This window comes from Lathyrus oleraceus, chromosome 5 (genome assembly GCF_024323335.1).
Source record: "Lathyrus oleraceus cultivar Zhongwan6 chromosome 5, CAAS_Psat_ZW6_1.0, whole genome shotgun sequence".
Lineage (NCBI taxonomy): Eukaryota > Viridiplantae > Streptophyta > Magnoliopsida > Fabales > Fabaceae > Lathyrus > Lathyrus oleraceus.
Genome location: NC_066583.1, coordinates 44,708,883 through 44,727,481, shown reverse-complemented (window position 1 = coordinate 44,727,481; position 18,599 = coordinate 44,708,883).

The following is an 18,599-nucleotide window of genomic DNA, read 5'->3' as shown; positions in this document are numbered from 1 at the left end:
GAGGTGGCACGCAGCGATTCAGTATCGGCAAGGCAACAGTGTGTTCATGCAAACAAAGAATAACAAAAGTAGCCAACACGTGAACAGTGGATTTCTGGAAAAAACGAATTTAGGGTTTGTGTACAGTACAGCGCCAACTTGTTCTTCATCATCAGTCAATCGCGAAAAACAAATTATCCCAGAAACAGCATTTAAATATGGCAATCGATTCAGCACACCAAGCATAATCATAATCCAACATCCATTATCATTAAAACAAACTAACTAAGAAGCAATAAGCAAAAACATCCATGAACATGAAACTTTAAGGTCAAATTTCTCTCAATATAAGCAACCAAAACACACGATTTTAAGCTTAATGCAACCAGCAAACAAAGATCTACAAGAGGCATCTCATGATTTTGAAAAAAGAGAGGGTCGAAATCTTACTTGGATTTGAAGTAAATGGAGCAACAGTGGTTATTTGGATGATGCAGCTTGAAACAGATGAAGCTCTTGGTTTGGAATGATGGCTGGAGGGTAGCTTGAAGCTCAGCAACTCTTGGAAACCCCAAAATCGAAAATCACCATTGTTGGATTCATGGAAAAACAGACCTTGAAATGCTATCCCAGTTGGTATTTTATGCTTAGAAACAACTCTTAATGGTGATTAGATGATGGAAACATGAAGGAATGTTCGAGTTGTTTGGAGATTTTGAACAGAAATTGCCAAATGTCAAAAATGCAAAAGTGAGAGAGTGAGAAGTTTTTTGGTCGTGGCTGCTGTAGCTAGGGTTTAGTTGTGCAGAAAATAAGGTTATATACATCTGTTTAATGTTGGTTAATGAAGTGCTAAACAAGATTAGTTCAAATGAAGCATTTTTGTCATTTTGCTAACTTTCACCAACTTGGCAATGGGGTGTGAGTCTGCACGAAATGTGCTTTGTAACATGCTGCAAATGACCATTACTCTTGCTGTTTTGTGTTTCCTTATGGAGTGGTAAGCTTGTTTTGTTTAAAAGGACCAAAATGCATCATTTGCCAATTTTCAAAATATGCACATGGAGGTATAAGTTCTGCATGATTTGGGCCTTAAAACATATCTCAAATAACACACCAAACATTTCCAAATTGGCCAAATGGTGTGAAAAGCCTTAATTCAAAAAGTCAATGGTTGGTCAAACTTGAAATGAATAAAGTCAAGGCCAAAAATGCCATTTTGATTGGCAAGGTTTTGGAGGATGAAATTTATATTTTTGGAAAGAGGAGGAAAAATGTGGTTTGTAGAAAAAAACCCCACCAAATTTGGCCTTATGGTTCATGAGATATGGCTCTTTGAAGTTCACAAATTTTTGAAATTGAATTGATCATATCTTGCAAACCATCCATGGGATTTGAGAGTTCTTGGACTTTTTGAAAATGGGAGAACAAGATCTTCAACTTTCATGTTGGGCAAAAATTCATTTGAAGCTTGTATCATGATGTAAGTTTAAGATCAAGAAGTTTCCATTTTTGGCAGTTAAAATTACAGATCCGCTTTCCATTTCTGGAAATTTTCTGTTTGACTTCAAATTCTTCCATGATGAGGTTTGGCATGATATATGAGGCTTATATGAACATGAATGAGCTCCTTCAAATCAATTCCATCCATCAAATCACTGATTAAATCCACAGTTGACCAAGTTTGACTTTTCTAGGGTTTTGGATGACTGGAGCACTTCTGATGAATTCCAAACCCTGATTCCTTGGGAACTTGACTTCAAATGATGTCCCAAGTTGTATGAACTCTTGATTATTGATCACGGTGCCCAAATTCTGCAAGAATGGCCACCATCCATTGCTTTGACTGACTGTTGACTGTCTTTGACCTAATTGGTGATGATTGCTTCAACTGCAAGCAACAAGGTTAAACTGACAATATTTTTGTACTTTTTGAAAGATAAACATATGAAAAGCAAAGATATATAAATGCAAAGTATGCTTGGTGATCAAGAAACAAACCACAAGGCAACCTACCCACTAAGAGGGAAGCTAGGGCATGTAGTGATCCTTGAGGCCATGATATGATATGATATGGGCCATGAGGGATCTTAGGGCCAAAATTGGGGTCTTACAATATCCAGAGAGTAATGACAGAGTTACAGGCTTGGTTTTACTTCACAGTTTCAACCAAGTTTAGCATCCACTTGATCTTGCTTCACAGCTTTGATCAAGTAATCACCCACTTTTGCTTCACAGTAGGTACCACCATATCAGATTCCATGACTTTGAGTCTGACATCTTGATCCACTCCTGCATGAACACTTTCTTGAACTCCAGCAGTCACATAAGATATCTTATGTTAAGAAATCACATATGACATCTTGTGAATACTCTGTCCTTTTTGTTCTATCAGCAGTTTAAACCACATAATAGTAGTTTAATCAGCAACAGAAGCAAAAACGATTACTAGTTATGGCTACTAGTAATACACACGTGCACAAGGGTACTTCTCCTCCCCCTAAATCTTTGCAGCAATCAGAATTACTAGTTATGGATGCAACTAGTAAGACACACAAATGTACAATGCACAAGGGTACTTCTTCTCCCCCTGTCATGAACAACCCACTCTCCTCTTAAAACTGGGAGATCACACATGATCATATCCAACATCCCAAGATTGGACCTTCACATACTTCCTGATTCAAAGAGAATCCAAACCACTTGATGAATGGAAAACATAAGACGCATCTTCATGTCTTCAAGAGCACACCCTCTGTTCAACCCTCTTAGCTGAACACATTCACACTCTGTGTCAATCTCTCTTCTAACCAGAACAGAAGACCACTTCACAAGATGTTCTAACATCAGCTGGGACATCCTTTACATCTGATAGTCTTCAGATATCACTGAGTCACCGGGTTGATCAAGAGAAACCCAGTCATACATTGGGACATATACATTTTCATCCCATTACAAGAGATAGTTTTCCATAGATAGCTCAGAACTCCTACCACAAGCTCCAAGGGATGAATAGAAAACACCTCCTTTTGTCTTCAACTTAATACTTTTCTGCTCAAAAGTAATTTGTTTCAGACTTTCCTCAAGAATAATCAGCTGCCATATGTTGATTATCTTGATTCTTCGAACTCACTTCTGAGGTAGACCAATTGCCACTGGTTGATTACCTCCTTCATGAATCCTCATATGAAAAGGTCAAATGCTGCTTTTTGACCTCCCCAAGTTTATCAGACTTCTCCCAAAGATATTCTGACCTTCCAAGTGAGACTTGAACTTCAAGCTTTTTGAAGTATCCAATCTACAACCCTGTAGACCTTTCTATCTCAAGTTGATGTGCCACTTCACCAACTAAGAATCTGATGTTGAACCAAATGTCACAACATTGTGTTTTGACATCTAGCTGTTGAATTCAGCTCCTTCTTCTGCCACTTGAAAGAACTTCCTCCCTTCACAGAACAAGAGTTCAATGTTCTCATAGACTTGATTGTGGAACCAAGTTTGAATAAACAACCTCCATCCTGCAGGTTTGCAGTTAAGTCATCCAAGCTCACACCTTGATGAATCCCTGCTTCTTCTCCAAAGACATCAGACATTTTGATGTATGAGTCTTCAGAAGGAACAGTTAGAAACTATCCCTTCAGCTATGCCAAGGATTCCTCTTCCTAAAGCAAGGCTGTTTCCATGATGTCAAGACTGCTGCCACTTGTTCTTGACTTCACAGTGTGCATAAGCTAATGCACTTCCTTACCTAGATCAGAAATAAATTGATCCAAGTAACCACCATCAAGACTATGATGTCTTCTTCTTCTTGTACATACCAAGGCTGAACATGTTTCTTGCCAGGAAACCTTTTCAGAGATCATATGCTTTTGCTGCCACCAAAGAGATAGATCATAAGCCAATGTACTATCCTTCCTGTGATTCTGCACAGGGTCTTGAAGAAGTGATGTTCCAACATCTTTAAGAACATCAGTTATCTTGAGCTCCAAGGATAATCAATTAAACACTTGTACTTGGCACAAGTAGACATTGATCTTAAATCCTTTCCCAATTATCCCTTCAGATACTTCCACCATAAGAATACTTTGAAAATACTCTTCTTGTGTCAACATCTTCTGCTTGCAAGCACCTAGACAATTTTGAAAGTCTTCCCAGATTAAATTCACCCTTAGGAATGAGAGAGATGAATTCTTCCTTGCAAATGTGTCACACAACCACCAGAACCCATGTGACACAGGTCAACAGCCAACCAGACCCTAGGCTGACCAAACGTGAGGAGGTTAACCAAAACTCCCCCTCAAATTAAAAATCATGGAAACTTCACACCAATATCCATGCATTGTACAGACATGTCTCAACATGACATACACCATCCCTACCAGTGGCAACTAACTCTATGAGTTATACCTATACATACTCCAAACACACCAATCAGACTCCAGCTGACCATAAGTACTAGTGATACAAAACAGCACCAGTCAATGGTAAATATGCATTGCTAGAGCATACTGCCTCAACTAACCTCTGAATCTTCATATTCTCACTCCTCGAAAGAACTGCCACTTCTGAAACGTGGTGGTTGAATAACAAGATTCATGGTTCCAATCCTCTTAAATGGTATAGCAATCAGGTTATCCCATTATTGACTACTAACAACCAGGGGACTTGTCTTCCAACACAACATAGTACTTCAGGGAACAGCTATCCAACCCTGATCAATCCACAGGAATATGCCAAACAGCAGGAGATTGCACAATGTCACATCTCAACCAGCTCAACTTCTAAAGATCAGACTTCTAAAGGTGACCTTCTTGAGCACACACACAGTTGACCCTACCCTTGTCAACTTAGCACACACAGATGTCTCCTCTTCCAGGTCAGGAGTAGGTTCCAAACAGAAGTATCCCTTTGTTTGTTACCTAAAAACATCTGCTCTTCAACCAGTAGCTGCATACTTGTTGAACAACATGTTCTAACATCGCATAGAACATTAGTTCCACCTCCTTGGAACAAACCTTCCTTGAAGGTCTTCAAGGTCTTCATACACCCTACTCAAGTGAGTAAAAGAATCAGTGATTAAGTGATTCTTACCATCCTGAAGTGAGAACGTCATGATGAGTGGACTTGAGGGGACTCAAGTATCTTTGACATCTTCAGTAGATTATGATGAGATCTTGAATACAGCAGCCTTTCATCCACATGAGGGGAAACAACATCAGAGTTTGAGTTTTGCCAGGTATTATGCAGCGGAAATCATAATACAACTCAACCTATGAACACACACTTCACCAGATCAGCCTCCAAGACCTTACCAAGTTTGAATGTGATTCAATACTGGCACAGCTGTCCCACACACAGGCCAATTGCCACCCTCCAGAGACAGGTACACACCATTCCTGTCATGAACAGTCCATCCACCTACTTCAAGGGACCATTCAGGGAAATTACAGAACCTTTCACAGGTTCCAGCATCAGTACTAACATAACTCCTTGCAAGATACCAGAAAGTATCACCCATGGATCTCATCCAGAAACAGAACAGGATGCCTGCTCTGATACCAATTGAAATTCTGGTGTAGTCAGAGTTTAGATGTTCTACTCCAAGTAATGACATCTAATCTAACATTGTAACTAATACAGCAAGACAGTTATACAAATTACAACCTAGTACTGATATGCACACATTCACAGATGTCACGACATCTGCTACTATATCACCATAGAATGGAAGAACACCCAGTTCTGTCCATCTGGTACACAGGCACAGCAGAGATCAAACATAGCACTTACTTCTGTTGAGCCTGCACAGTTATCAGCATGATGTCTCAACATTGATTTGAACATCATCTGTTACAGCATTACAGGTTTACCTTATTTTATAACTGGCAAAATTATAACATGCAAAAGGTAAAAACACAAGTAATTGTTAACCCAGTTCGGTGCAACATCACCTACGTTTGGGGGCATACCAAGCCAGGAAGAAGATCCACTATTAGTAGTATCAATTCAAAGCTAAACTCACCCGTTTACAACTTATCACTTAATCCCTACCCAATGCAATCTATACCTAGGAACTCCTAGATAGAAACCTCCAGTTTCCATTCCTATCACTACAATCACAATGTAATGCTAACCAACTTGAACTTGCTTCACAGCTTCGTTCAAGCACATAATCACTCTTGCCTACAGGCTTGAGTTACAAAAACTCTCAGCTTTTACCACTGAGAAACACATGGTAACCATCCCACAGGTTGGGAGGTTTACCTTACACACACCCCTAAAAATTCATTCTAGGAGGCTTACAAAGACTAGATTATAATCAGCTATTTATAACCTAATCACCCAACTGGATTTGGGCCTTCAGAAATCGCAGCAAACTTCTCCTTTGCTGTTACAACATCAGCAAAAACTTTCTGCTACAAACAAGGTCTTCAATCTTTTAGTTCCTAAAATATCTCCATATTTAGTTCTAAAATATCTCCATATTTAGTTCCTAAAATATCTCCATATTTAGTTCCTAAAATATCTCAAGACCTCCACAAATAATGCCACATAGGATTCTAACTAATTTCCACATATTAGTGTGCTAACAAATAGGCTATTTGTTAGGTTCCTTAATTGTAGCTTGGTTGTTGGTTTCCTGGATTTTCTCTAAGCTATTGACTTCCTGAAGAATAGCCCAAGAAAAGCTGAAACAGAAAACTGAACAACCTACAATATAGCATATGCTGTCAGGAATGAATGTCACGACATTCAACTTGACATCAAGGTCCATATGCTGAGTCTGTTTTTTTCAGAAAACAGACTGTACAATTTTGCTGACCTGTACATGATCAAAATGACCATACTACAGTAACAGCTTACATTAATAAATGTTAAAGTGACCAACTTAACATTTACACATTTGACCTTACGTTAGTTCTGTTATTCTCTTGAAGAACAAACTAAGTTACATGCTGAAGTATAGCAGAGCACCACTCTGTCTAATGTCCAGTAGTTGCTGTCAATGATGAATGTCATAACATCCAGTTTGACATTCAGTCAGTAGGCCTTATGCCAGGTCTGGTCTTTCCTTGATAACCAGACTGGAAATAAATACTAAGTTCTAACAGAGCACCTGTTGTTCTATTCCTTAGTATCTGTTGACAGGTATGAATGTCACAGCATCCAGTTTGACATTCAATAAATCCTGTGTTAGCTAGTCCTGCAGTAACTACACTGTAGTCACACATACATGTCATGACATCAGTCAAGACATTAGTGACCATCTAGTGTTTTACCATATAATGCAGCCAATTAAACACCTACAGAGAGGCCACATGTTGATGTTTCTGACATCAAGAATACCAAAAGGTTCATGATTCAGAGGGATTCTAATTCAAATAACATCTAAGTGGTAGAAGTATCAGAACCAGAACCAGATGGCTAACAATAGATTTAAGTCAGAGCCTATTTTAACAAGTCGGAAGAGAAACACTAGTTCAGATTCATTCTGGGAAATCTTCCATGTTTAAATGTTTTAGAATGAAGGAGAATCTATCTTCAGCTAAGGGTTTTGTGAATATGTCAGCCCATTGATGGTCTGTATCTATGAATTTTAAAATTATTACCCCTTTCTGAACATAGTCTCTGATAAAATGATGTTTAATTTCTATGTGCTTCGCTCTGGAATGCAAAATAGGATTCTTACTTAAACATATGGAAGTAGTATTGTCACAAAAGATAGGGATGTTACTCTCATATATCTGAAAGTCCTCTAACTGATTCTTCATCCAAAGCATATGGGTGCAACATAATGAAGTTGAGATGTATTCTGCTTCAGCAGTTGAGAGTGCAATGATTGATTGTCTTTTGTTAGCCCATGAGATGAGGTTTCCTCCCAGAAACTGATAGTTCTCAGATGTTCTTTTACGTTCCAATTTGTCTCCGGCGTAATTTACATCACAATACCCAGAAAACCTATACTCTAATGTTTTCTTAGACATCAGGCCAAGGTTAGATGTTCCTCTCAGATACCTCAGGATTTTCTTAACAACAGTTAAGTGAGATTCCCTTGGATCTGATTGAAATTTGGCGCAGAGACACATGCTGAATAAAATATTTAGACGCGTAGAAATAAGATAGAGAAGAGAACATGTCATACCACGATAGAGTTTCTAACAAACCTTTTGACTTACCTCTTCTTTCTTCAGAATGCAAGTGGGGTGCATAGGAGTCTTTGCTGGTTTGCTTTCTGACATTTCAAACTTCTTCAAAATGTATTTTATGTATTTACTTTGATATATATAAGTAGCATCTGATGTTTGATTGATTTGAATTCTCATAAAGAACTTTAATTCTTGCATCAAACTCATTTCGAATTCAGTTTGCATTAGCTCAGAAAATTCTTGTTTGATAGAGGGGTTAGCAGAACCAAAAATTATGTAATCAACATATACTTGACATAAAATAAGGCCGTTTCTGATGTTTTTATAGAAGAGAGTGGAATCGACTTTGCCTCTGATAAAATCATTTTCCAGAAGAAAAGAACTTAGTCTTTCATACCAAGCTCGGGGAGCTTGTTTCAGACCATAAAGAGATTTTTTCAGTTTAAAAACATGTTCTAGACATTTTGAGTTTTCAAAACCAGGAGTTTGATGAACATAGAAATATATCCATTCAGAAATGCACTTTTGACATCCATCGGATATAGTTTGATGAAGTAATTTACAACAAACAATACTAGTAGACGGATAGATTCTAACTTGGCGATTGGAGCAAAGGTTTCATTGTAGTAAATACCTTCTTGTTGACTGTAACCTTGTGCCACCAGTCGTGCTTTATTTCTGACCACTTCATCCTTTTCATTGAGTTTGTTTCTGTACACCCATTTGGTTCCAATCATGTGGGTTCCCTTGGGTTTTGGTGAAGATCTCATACATCGTTCTTTACAAATTGATCAAGTTCTTCTTCCATTTCCAGAATCCATTCTTTGTCTTGAAGTTCTTCTTTACAGGATGTTGGCTCTATCAGAGATACTAGTCTCATAAGTGTTTCTTCAGAACCTTTGAATGTTGATCTTATTCTGACAGGTTCGTTTTTGTTCCCCATAATCAATTCTTTAGAAATGTTTTGTCTATTGCTTGATCTTTTTTGACTAATTGAGACTACAGGTGCTTCTGACGTTTCCCTTTCTGCTTCTTCAGATTCTTTGGTATTTTCATCAGAGCCTGCAAGAGTTATCTCCAAATCTGCAAAATTCTTAACTAGCTTTGACTTTTTAGAGTCAAGCTTATCATCAAATCTGACATGTATTGATTCTTCCACAATTTGTGTTTCTGGATTGTATACTCTATAGCCTTTAGAGTGTTCTGAGTATCCCAACATAATACATTTTTGTGCTTTAGAGTCAAACTTGTTCAGATTATCTTTAGTATTTAGGATAAAACAAGGACATCCAAAAGGATGAAAATAGGTAATGTTGGGTTTTTTCCCCTTACATAGTTCATAAGGAGTCTTCTCCAGAATAGGTCTAATAGAGATTCTATTCTGAATATAACATGTTGTGTTCATAGATTAAGCCCAGAAGTGCTTAGCTACGTTTGTTTCATTGATCATGGTTTTGGCCATTTCTTGGAGTGTTCTATTCTTCCTTTCTACAACTTCATTTTGTTGTGGAGTTCTAGGACAGGAGAAATCATGGTATATTCCATTATAATCAAAAAGCTCTTCAAAAAGTTTGTTTTCAAATTCTCCACCATGATCGCTTCTGACTCTGATGATTTCAGAGTCAAATTCATTTTACACTTTTGAGCAGAAACTAGTGAACACAGAATGTGACTCATTCTTGTGTCTTATGAATTTCACCCATGTCCAACGACTATAATCATTAGTAATGACAAGTCCATAATTCTTACCATTGACTGACGTTGTCTTAATAGGTCCAAACAAGTCAATGTGTAGAAGCTCTAGAGACTTACAGGTAGAAACAACATTTTTATTTTTGAAAGTTGTTTTAGAAAATTTTCCCTTCTGACATGCGTCACAAAGAGCATCTGAAAAAAACTTCAGCTTAGGTAGGCCTCTGACTAACTCAAGTTTATTTAGTTGAGAAATCCTCCTCATGCTAATGTGACCCGAGCGTCTATGTCACACCCATTGCTCTTTATTTACAAACATTAAACATTTTACATTTTGATTCTTTAAATCTGAAAGTTTAATTTTGTAGATGTTTTTCTTCCTCTTACTAGTGAAAAGGACTGTGCCATTCTTCTGATTAATAGCTTTGCACATTTTTTGATTAAAGATTATATCATAACCATTATCACTTAATTGACTTATGGATAACAAGTTATGCATTAATCCTTCTACGTAAGAACATCAGAAATAGAGGGAAGAGGTCCATTACCAACCGTTCCAGGTCCTCTGATTCTTCCTTTCTGATCTCCTCCAAAGCCTACGAGGCCAGCGTCTTTAAGTTCCAGGCTTTGGAACATATGCTTGCTTCCCGTCATGTGTCGCGAGCATCCAGAGTTCAGGTACCATGATTGGTGTTTTAACTCAGCTGTACAAGATATTTGTAACATGTACTATTTTATATTTCAGTACCCATAATCTTTTGGGTCCTTTATGATTAGTTCTCCCAGAGTTTCTGGAAACTTTGGATTTTCTGGAATTATTAAATATTTATGTTTATGCATGTGTGTAATGATAAGAAAAAGGAGATTTAGGTTGGTCTCCTGCATAAGGTATTTTCTCATCTTCATCAGAGTCATATCCAACTCCTCTTTTCTTATTGTGACTAACACCATAAATCATAGAAGCCATTTAGCTTCTTTCAAGCCCATTTTTCAAAATTTTCTTAAAATATTTTTCATATTTATATATGATGGTGTCATAAGTTGATGGAGCTTTGGAAAAAGTTTCTTCAAGTTTTAAGCATTTTTTGGTTGATAATTCATTTTCTTTTTCAAGGACAAAAATGTTTCCTTTAAGTTCAGAAATTATTTTCTCAAACTTATCACACTCTTCAACAGTTTCTTCATGGACCCTTTTTAGGATCTTGAATTTCTGTCAAAGCTTCCAATAAGAGCTTAGAGATTCTGATAAGCAGGCTTCCAGATCAGAGCGAGAGAAATCAAAAAATACCTCTTCAGAGTCAGATTCTTTTTCGGATGAACTTCCGGATGTGGTAGCCATGAAGGCAACATTTGCATGTTCCTCTTCAGATTCTGATTCTGAAGCGTCAGATTTAGAGTCATCCCAGGTTTCCATGAGGCCCTTCTTAGTTTTGAAGGAGTTTTTCTTGAATCCTTCTTTTCTGGAACTTTCTTTCTTGAGCTTTGGGCATTCATTTCTGTAGTGTCCTGGTTCTTTACATTCATCGTAGGTTACCTCTTTGTTCGGTCTACCTCTGGAAGTTGACTCAGAATGATCTCCCTTCTGTATGAGTCTTCTGAAGTTGTTATTCCTTTTTCTCTAGAGTTGTTTGACTCTTATAGATAAAAAAGATAACTCTTCTTCATCATCAGAATATTCCTTTTCAGAGTCATCGTCGTCTTCTTCCTCAGTTTGAAAGGCTTTGTTCCTTTCTGGCTTTCGTCTTTCTGATCTGGACTTCAGAGCCACTGATTTGCTTTTCTTTTGAGGTTCATCTTCCTCTAGCTCTATCTCATGGCTCTTGAGGGAGCTGATGAGTTCTTACAGGCTTATGTTATTCAGATCCTTGGATAGCTTTAAGGCAGTAACCATAGTTCTCCACTTCTTTGGAAGACTTCTGATTATCTTTTTGACATGATCTACAGTTGTGTATCCTTTGTCCAGAACCTTGAGTCCTGCAACTAAATTTTGGAATCTATAAAACATTACCTCTTCCGCTTCATCATCCTCCATTCTGAAGGCTTCATATTTTTGGACTAAGGCCAAAGCCTTAGTCTCTTTGACTTGATTATTGCCTTTGTGAGTCATCTTTAAGGAATCAAGGATCTCTTTCGTTGTTTCCCTGTTGGTGATTTTTTTGTATTCATTGTAGGATATAGCATTCAATAGAATAGTTCTGGCTTTATGGTGATTCTTGAAATCATGCTTCTGATCATCTGTCATTTTGCTTTTGGTAATGAAAATACCAGCATCAGATACATGTGTTTCATAACCATTTGAAATGATGTCTCATAGGTCAGTGTCATAGCCTAGAAATAATCTTTCAATTTTGTCCTTCCAATAGTCGAATTTCTCTCCATCGAACACTGGAGGTTTAGCGTTGTAACTATCTCTTTTATTTGTGTTAGCCATGGTATTTTTCTCACACTGGGTCTCTCTACACTGTTAGGTGTTTGACTCAAAAATCAATAATAGAGCCGAAGCTCTGATACCAATTAAAGGTGGAGAAAAAGAAGAAATGGGGGGTTTGAATTGTTTTCACTGATAATAAAAACTTTTAGAAAAGCCACACACACAAAGATAATAGCAAACAAAAGAGAAGTTTATCCTGGTTCACTTGAAAATCAAAGCTACTCCAATCCACCCGGCCAAGGTGATTTCACCTTTAATAAGGACTTAATCCAATAATCTAGAAAGATTACAACAAGCGTCTAAGAGTATAATGATCTCTTAGCCCTCTCAAGTCTACAGACTTCACAAGTCACTTTAGGAATTTTCAACAACTATTTTAGAATTACAAGAATGTGTTTGGTGCTTCTAAATAAGCAATATGAACATAGTAAGAACAATGATCAATGATCACACTTAGAGCAACAACTCGTGTGTGATGACTTAAAACAAGAATTTAGTATATGACTTAATTTGGATGTGCAGAATTCTTATGTGATGGGTTCGTATTCGGTATGATGATAGTGAGACCTTTTTATAATGCTTAGAGATGATACCGTTGGAGAGAGCATTTATGTTGATATCTTGCTGGTTATGGAACTTAATGACATTAAGTTTCTTGTATCTTTCCATAGCAGTCTTGGAGAGTATTCAATATTATCCATATAGAGATTCATACCATTTTTGGAATACTTCTTTGTTAAGTTAATGATTTTGATCCGTTGGGCGTGATTCAGAGTGTGCGGAATTCAGATTCTTTTATCAGATCATGTATTCTTCAGATAGTTGTCTGTTATGTCTTCTTCATAAGTTCTTTAACTGTTCTTCAGATAGAAAGTCTTCTGTTGTAAGGATCCTCGGAGTTTTTGTATGTGTGATCTTCAGATGTCTTCAGATGATAGATTCTGTGAGTGATTCTTTTGGCCATGCTTATCTTCAGCGTCAGATAAGATAGTTAGCTTTTCTGGACTTGGTGTGATGTAAGATGTTGGTTCATCAAATTCATTTTTCGTTAGAGTCCTGCACACTTAGAAAATCTTATTAGGGTACCAAAAATTTTCACTCTTTGTTATCATTAAAACTTAGAGATAAATTGCAGAACCAAAATCTTGTTCTAACACAGGGCTCCTTTCTTAGAAGAAGGCTCCCCAACCTGCAGGGCCTCCACTTTCAACTGCCGACTTCGCGCTCTTCAAAGATGTAAATGACAAATTGGCTTTCTCATCGGGGTCCTTCACTTCCACAAACGTGGTATTGGCTATCTCGAGTGGTTGTGTCATACCCCAAAATTTGCCCATTAATATTTTAAGACATTTTTCAGGGCATTCCGACTCATTTTTATGACACTGATCTTAAAGGAACAAAGGCCCAGCTCACGAATGGCCCAATCCAGAAAATGGACCAAACTGGTCTGTTCGCCTACACGTTCGCTACACGTTCACTACACGCTCGCCTAGCGAAGCTGACAGACAACAGAAAATTTCGGGCTTCATTCTGAGCCCATTAGGTCATGAAAAAGAGCATTATAAATACCCCAACTCCAGAACGAAAAGAGGAGAACGAAAAACCGAGAACGAAAAAGGACGAAAGGAGAACCCTAGCAAGCAAACCCTCGCGCTCACAGACGGAAAACCCTGGAGGCTAACCCTGAGAATTCCGAGAAACCCTGAAGGAAAAGCCGGCGGCAGCAAGGTCACTTCCGCTCAATTCGATCCGGTCGGCCAATTCAAGGTTACAATTGCTATTACTACCTTATGTTCTTAATTTGCATATGGCATTATGATTAAATTTATGAAAATATCTTAAGTTTGTCATGTGAATTGTAGTGTGCACTTGAATACCTTAAATGATTAACCATATAATTGCTGTAATGAAAGCCATAAGGCATAAAATTGGTTGAAATTGTACTGATATCAAAACCAGAATCCGCAGTCGCTCGCTAGCACGTCGCTAAGCGAGCATGAAGCGAGTATTCGCTAAGCCTTCGCTAGGCGAGGCAGGCGCGAACCTGACAGTAGCCGACTTTTCTATTCTGATTTTTCACTCATGTTTTATCATAGCCAGGCATTGTTTATCTGATCATATTACTGTTGTGATTTCTTTTGCGGTGTAATCCTCGATTGCACCCTGATTTGGTATTCTAACCCGTTTGCTGAATGTTGCAAAGGTTCACACACCCCAGGAAAAGATTGTTGTTTAGGTCTTCCACTTTATTTGTGGGATACCCTTGTGAAGAGCTGCCCTAAATTGCTTAATTAATTTTAATGTATTAATTTTAATGTATTATTTTTAATGTATTGATTTTAATGTGGAGATTCACCCTAATTACCTAATTAACTTTAAAACATGGCCTCTAAATATGTGATCTTGGACCTCTCTTTTGCCCTACGGTATTACGGTATAACGGTCATGTCCCGCGAATGTGGGGATACACTTAGCAATGGCCCTTCGATTAAATCATCATAAAATAAATCATAGTCCCTCGGATGTTGCCTTCGAATATATGATTTCGTCCCTCGATGACCCTTCGGTGTAGCCTACGGTTAAATGATGACCGTCCCTTCGAATGCTAAGGTATCCTTACAACTGTTGCCTTCAATGACCTATCGATGACCCTACGATGACCCTTTTACATCCAAAGGATAAAACTACTTACTTCTCAATAGTAAGGACAGTTTTACCCTCATAAGGATAGGAAATGCCCATAACGACCTTAGGAAGGTATAACTCTCAATTACTGGATCATAACCTAAAACATTTTCCACCCCTCACACCTTGCAAGTCCTAGAAAATCACCACTTGGTATACATTCATACTAGAATCATTACCAAGTTACATTTTTCTAAACGTTTTTTTTCAAGATCAAACGAGATAAATACTTTGTATACATTCATACGAGAATCATTACAAAGTTAAACTCTCTTTTCGAAACATTTTTAAACAATTCACCAACACTTTTCAGACAAAAATATAAGTGATCCAGCAATTAAGAGCCCATGGATAACCATGGATACAAAGGATGCTAACACCTTCCCTTTGTATAATGTACCTCCCGAACCCAAAATCTATTGAGGTCTTTCCTGTTCTTTTCCACCTTTCCTTATTGGATAAAAGAAAAGTCGGTGGCGACTCTTGCTATCCGCGACATTGCGATAAAAAGCAAAATACCCCAAGTCAGTTCACCGTATGACAGAACTGGCGACTCTGCTGGGGACACTTTAAAAAGAGAGGTTACCTTAAAAACAAGATCACTTATTCCAAATTGTCTGATTTACTTTTAAGGGATTGCTTGGGTATTTTTGAGTGAAAGATCCTACACCCGGATCTAGTGTACCTTAGGTAAGTAGCAATAGATCATCGCGACTATCCGGCGTATACTGGAATGGTTAAAATGATGGCTACGGTTAATGTGACACTTTGGATGTCCTGATGTTCCTCATGTTCACTTGAGGAAAAATTTGGCTTCCGCGTGGTGTCATTAAAGCATTAACCAGACCTTTAGAACCCTAATTGACTCATCCTGGCCATTAGAAAGTAGTGAGATAACTGACTTCGGTTCCGACTGGGGTTGGTTGAGACTCGATACTACACTCTTTGAGATTGGACTTTAGGGAAGCTTCGGTCAACCACTTGGTGTTGCACTGAAGTGGACTTAAAGGAAGGTCGGTGATTTGAGATCCTTTTAGAACCCGGTTACTATTCTAGGACAGGTTGAACCAACTAAACTTCAGTGGGGAGGGTACTTACCTATGGAACTCGTGCAAGCCTTAAAACCTAGGAATGATGGTTGTGTGACTTGCTTGCGCTTGTTATTTATTTAACCTCATAACATCATAACATCATAACATCATGACATCATAACATTGTACTAACCATTTCAAGGACTTAGGGATTTAACTTTGCTCTGTTTTGTAAGGCTATGGCTCCCAGGAAGACCATCCGGATCAGTTTTGTAGCAATCTCTCCTCAACTGAAGAATTTAGTGTCAGAGCTCCCCGATCATGCCCAGTTCATCAAGAAACACGGTTCTCTCCTCAATTTGGTTACCACTGGTTTCAAAGAAGATATGATGAGAGTTTTATTCCAGTTCTTCGACCCTAAACATCATTGCTTCACATTCCCAGATTATCAGTTGGTACCTACACTGGAAGAATTCTCCAGACTGCTTGGGATACCTATCCTTGATCAAATACCTTTCAGTGGTTTAGAAAAGGTTCCGAAGTCTGAAGAAGTTGCCGCAGCTTTACACATGACGAAGTCCGACATTGAAGCTAATTGGGTAACAAGGAGTGGAGTTAAGGGTTTACTTGCCAAATTCCTGACAAATAAGGCCCGAGAATTCTTAAAAGTTATGAATGTCCGTGCTTTCGAAGACATCCTGGCATTGCTAATCTATGGCTTGGTGTTATTCCCTAATCCAGACCAATTCATAGACATGAATGCTATTAAGATATTTCTCACTCATAACCCTGTACCTACCTTGCTGGGAGACATTTTGCATTCCCTCCACACTCGTACCATGAAGAAGCAAGGGACTCTCATGTGCTGCATACCTTTGTTGTCTAGGTGGTTTATTTCGCACCTTCCTCAATCAGTCTTGAAGAACGAGCAGAATTTGAAATGGTCTCAAAGGATAATGTCGCTCTCCCACCCAGACATCTGTTGGTGTCCTCAGTTCAAGGAAAATGTTACCATCATTGACCGTTGTGGCGAGTTCCCTAATGTACCACTCCTAGGAATAAGAGGAGGTATTACTTATAATCCTGCTTTAGCTCTGCGACAGTTTGGTTGTGCTCGAAGAGATGGTCCACATGAAATGATCATCGAAGGCATCATGTTCGACTATGACAACGATTCCCAAGGCCTCCGTCAAAGATTTGTACGAGCTTGGGGCATGGTGAAGAGAGGTACGTTAGGACAGAAAAATTCTATTCCTATGGAACCTTATCTCAGATGGGTACGCGCCAGAGCTCGTGAACTTGTCATGCCATATCTTGCAATCGGACCTCAGATTGTCGAACCTGAAGCTGAAGGAGGTGCTCCTCAGATCATTCCTTATCCAGATATGCCTACCAATGTTGAGGAACTAAAGAGATCCTGGATCCAGTTGAGAGAAGAAAGGGATACTTTCGAGACTCAGTTCGTCGCAGAAAGGAAGAAAGTGTTAGAACTTACCAGTCAGCTTAATGAGGAACGAAGACTCAATGCGTATCTTCGCCCAAAAAGAAGTCGCCCCTGGGAGACTTGAGCTTTCATTGTATTTTTATTATTATTCCTTTTGTAATGAACATTGATCAAAGAAATTAGCAATAAACATTTCTCTCTTGTTGGTGATTTACGCAAAGTTAAATTCCAAAAGTCCTTGAAAACATTTCATGCATTGCATAACATAACATAACACTGCATAACAGGTATTTACAAGTTCAATGTTCTCACAATTCGATTACAAACAGAAAATGGATCTCGAACAAACTGTCAAAGATCTCCAGACTCAGAATGCTCAATTCAAGGAGATGATGCTAAGCTTATCCAAGGGGCAGGAGGAACTGAAGGCTCTTTTGCTCGAAAAGAAGAAAGACAAGAAAGCTGTGAGTTTCATTAACCCGGGAAGAAGGCGTAAAGGACAGGCCGCAGGAGTCAAGTTTGGAATCCCGAATGGTCCAGAAGAGGGGCGGAGAATGATTCAGAGGAAGAGAATGCTGATTTCTCCAACCCTGAGGATGACGATGAAGATTATGAAAATGAACAGTACTCTCCAAGAGATGATAAGTACAAGTTGCTGGAAGAACGTATGCTAGCTATGGAGGGTCAGAAGGCGCCCGGTCTGGATTTCGAAAGTTTGGGTCTGGTCTCCGATGTGACCATTCCTCGCAAATTCAAAATCCCCACTTTCACTAAGTACGATGGTGCGTCTTGTCCTCAGATGCATCTGAGAGCTTATGTGAGAAAGATTCAGCCGCATACCACTGACAGGAAGCTATGGATCCATTTCTTCCAAGAGAGCCTGTCTGGCACACAGTTGGAATGGTATTATCAGCTCGAGAGCTCTGACATCCGCACCTGGACTGATTTAGCAACAGCTTTCTATAAACAGTACCAGTATAACTCTGAACTAGCACCTACCCGGCTACAGTTGCAGAATATGACTATGGGATCTAAAGAAAGCTTTAAAGAATATGCTCAAAAGTGGAGAGATTTGGCTGGCAGAGTCAAACCCCCTATGACTGACAGAGAATTGGTGGACATGTTCATGGGCACACTGACCGGCCCATTCTACAGCCATCTACTGGGAAGTTCTTCATCAGGTTTCACTG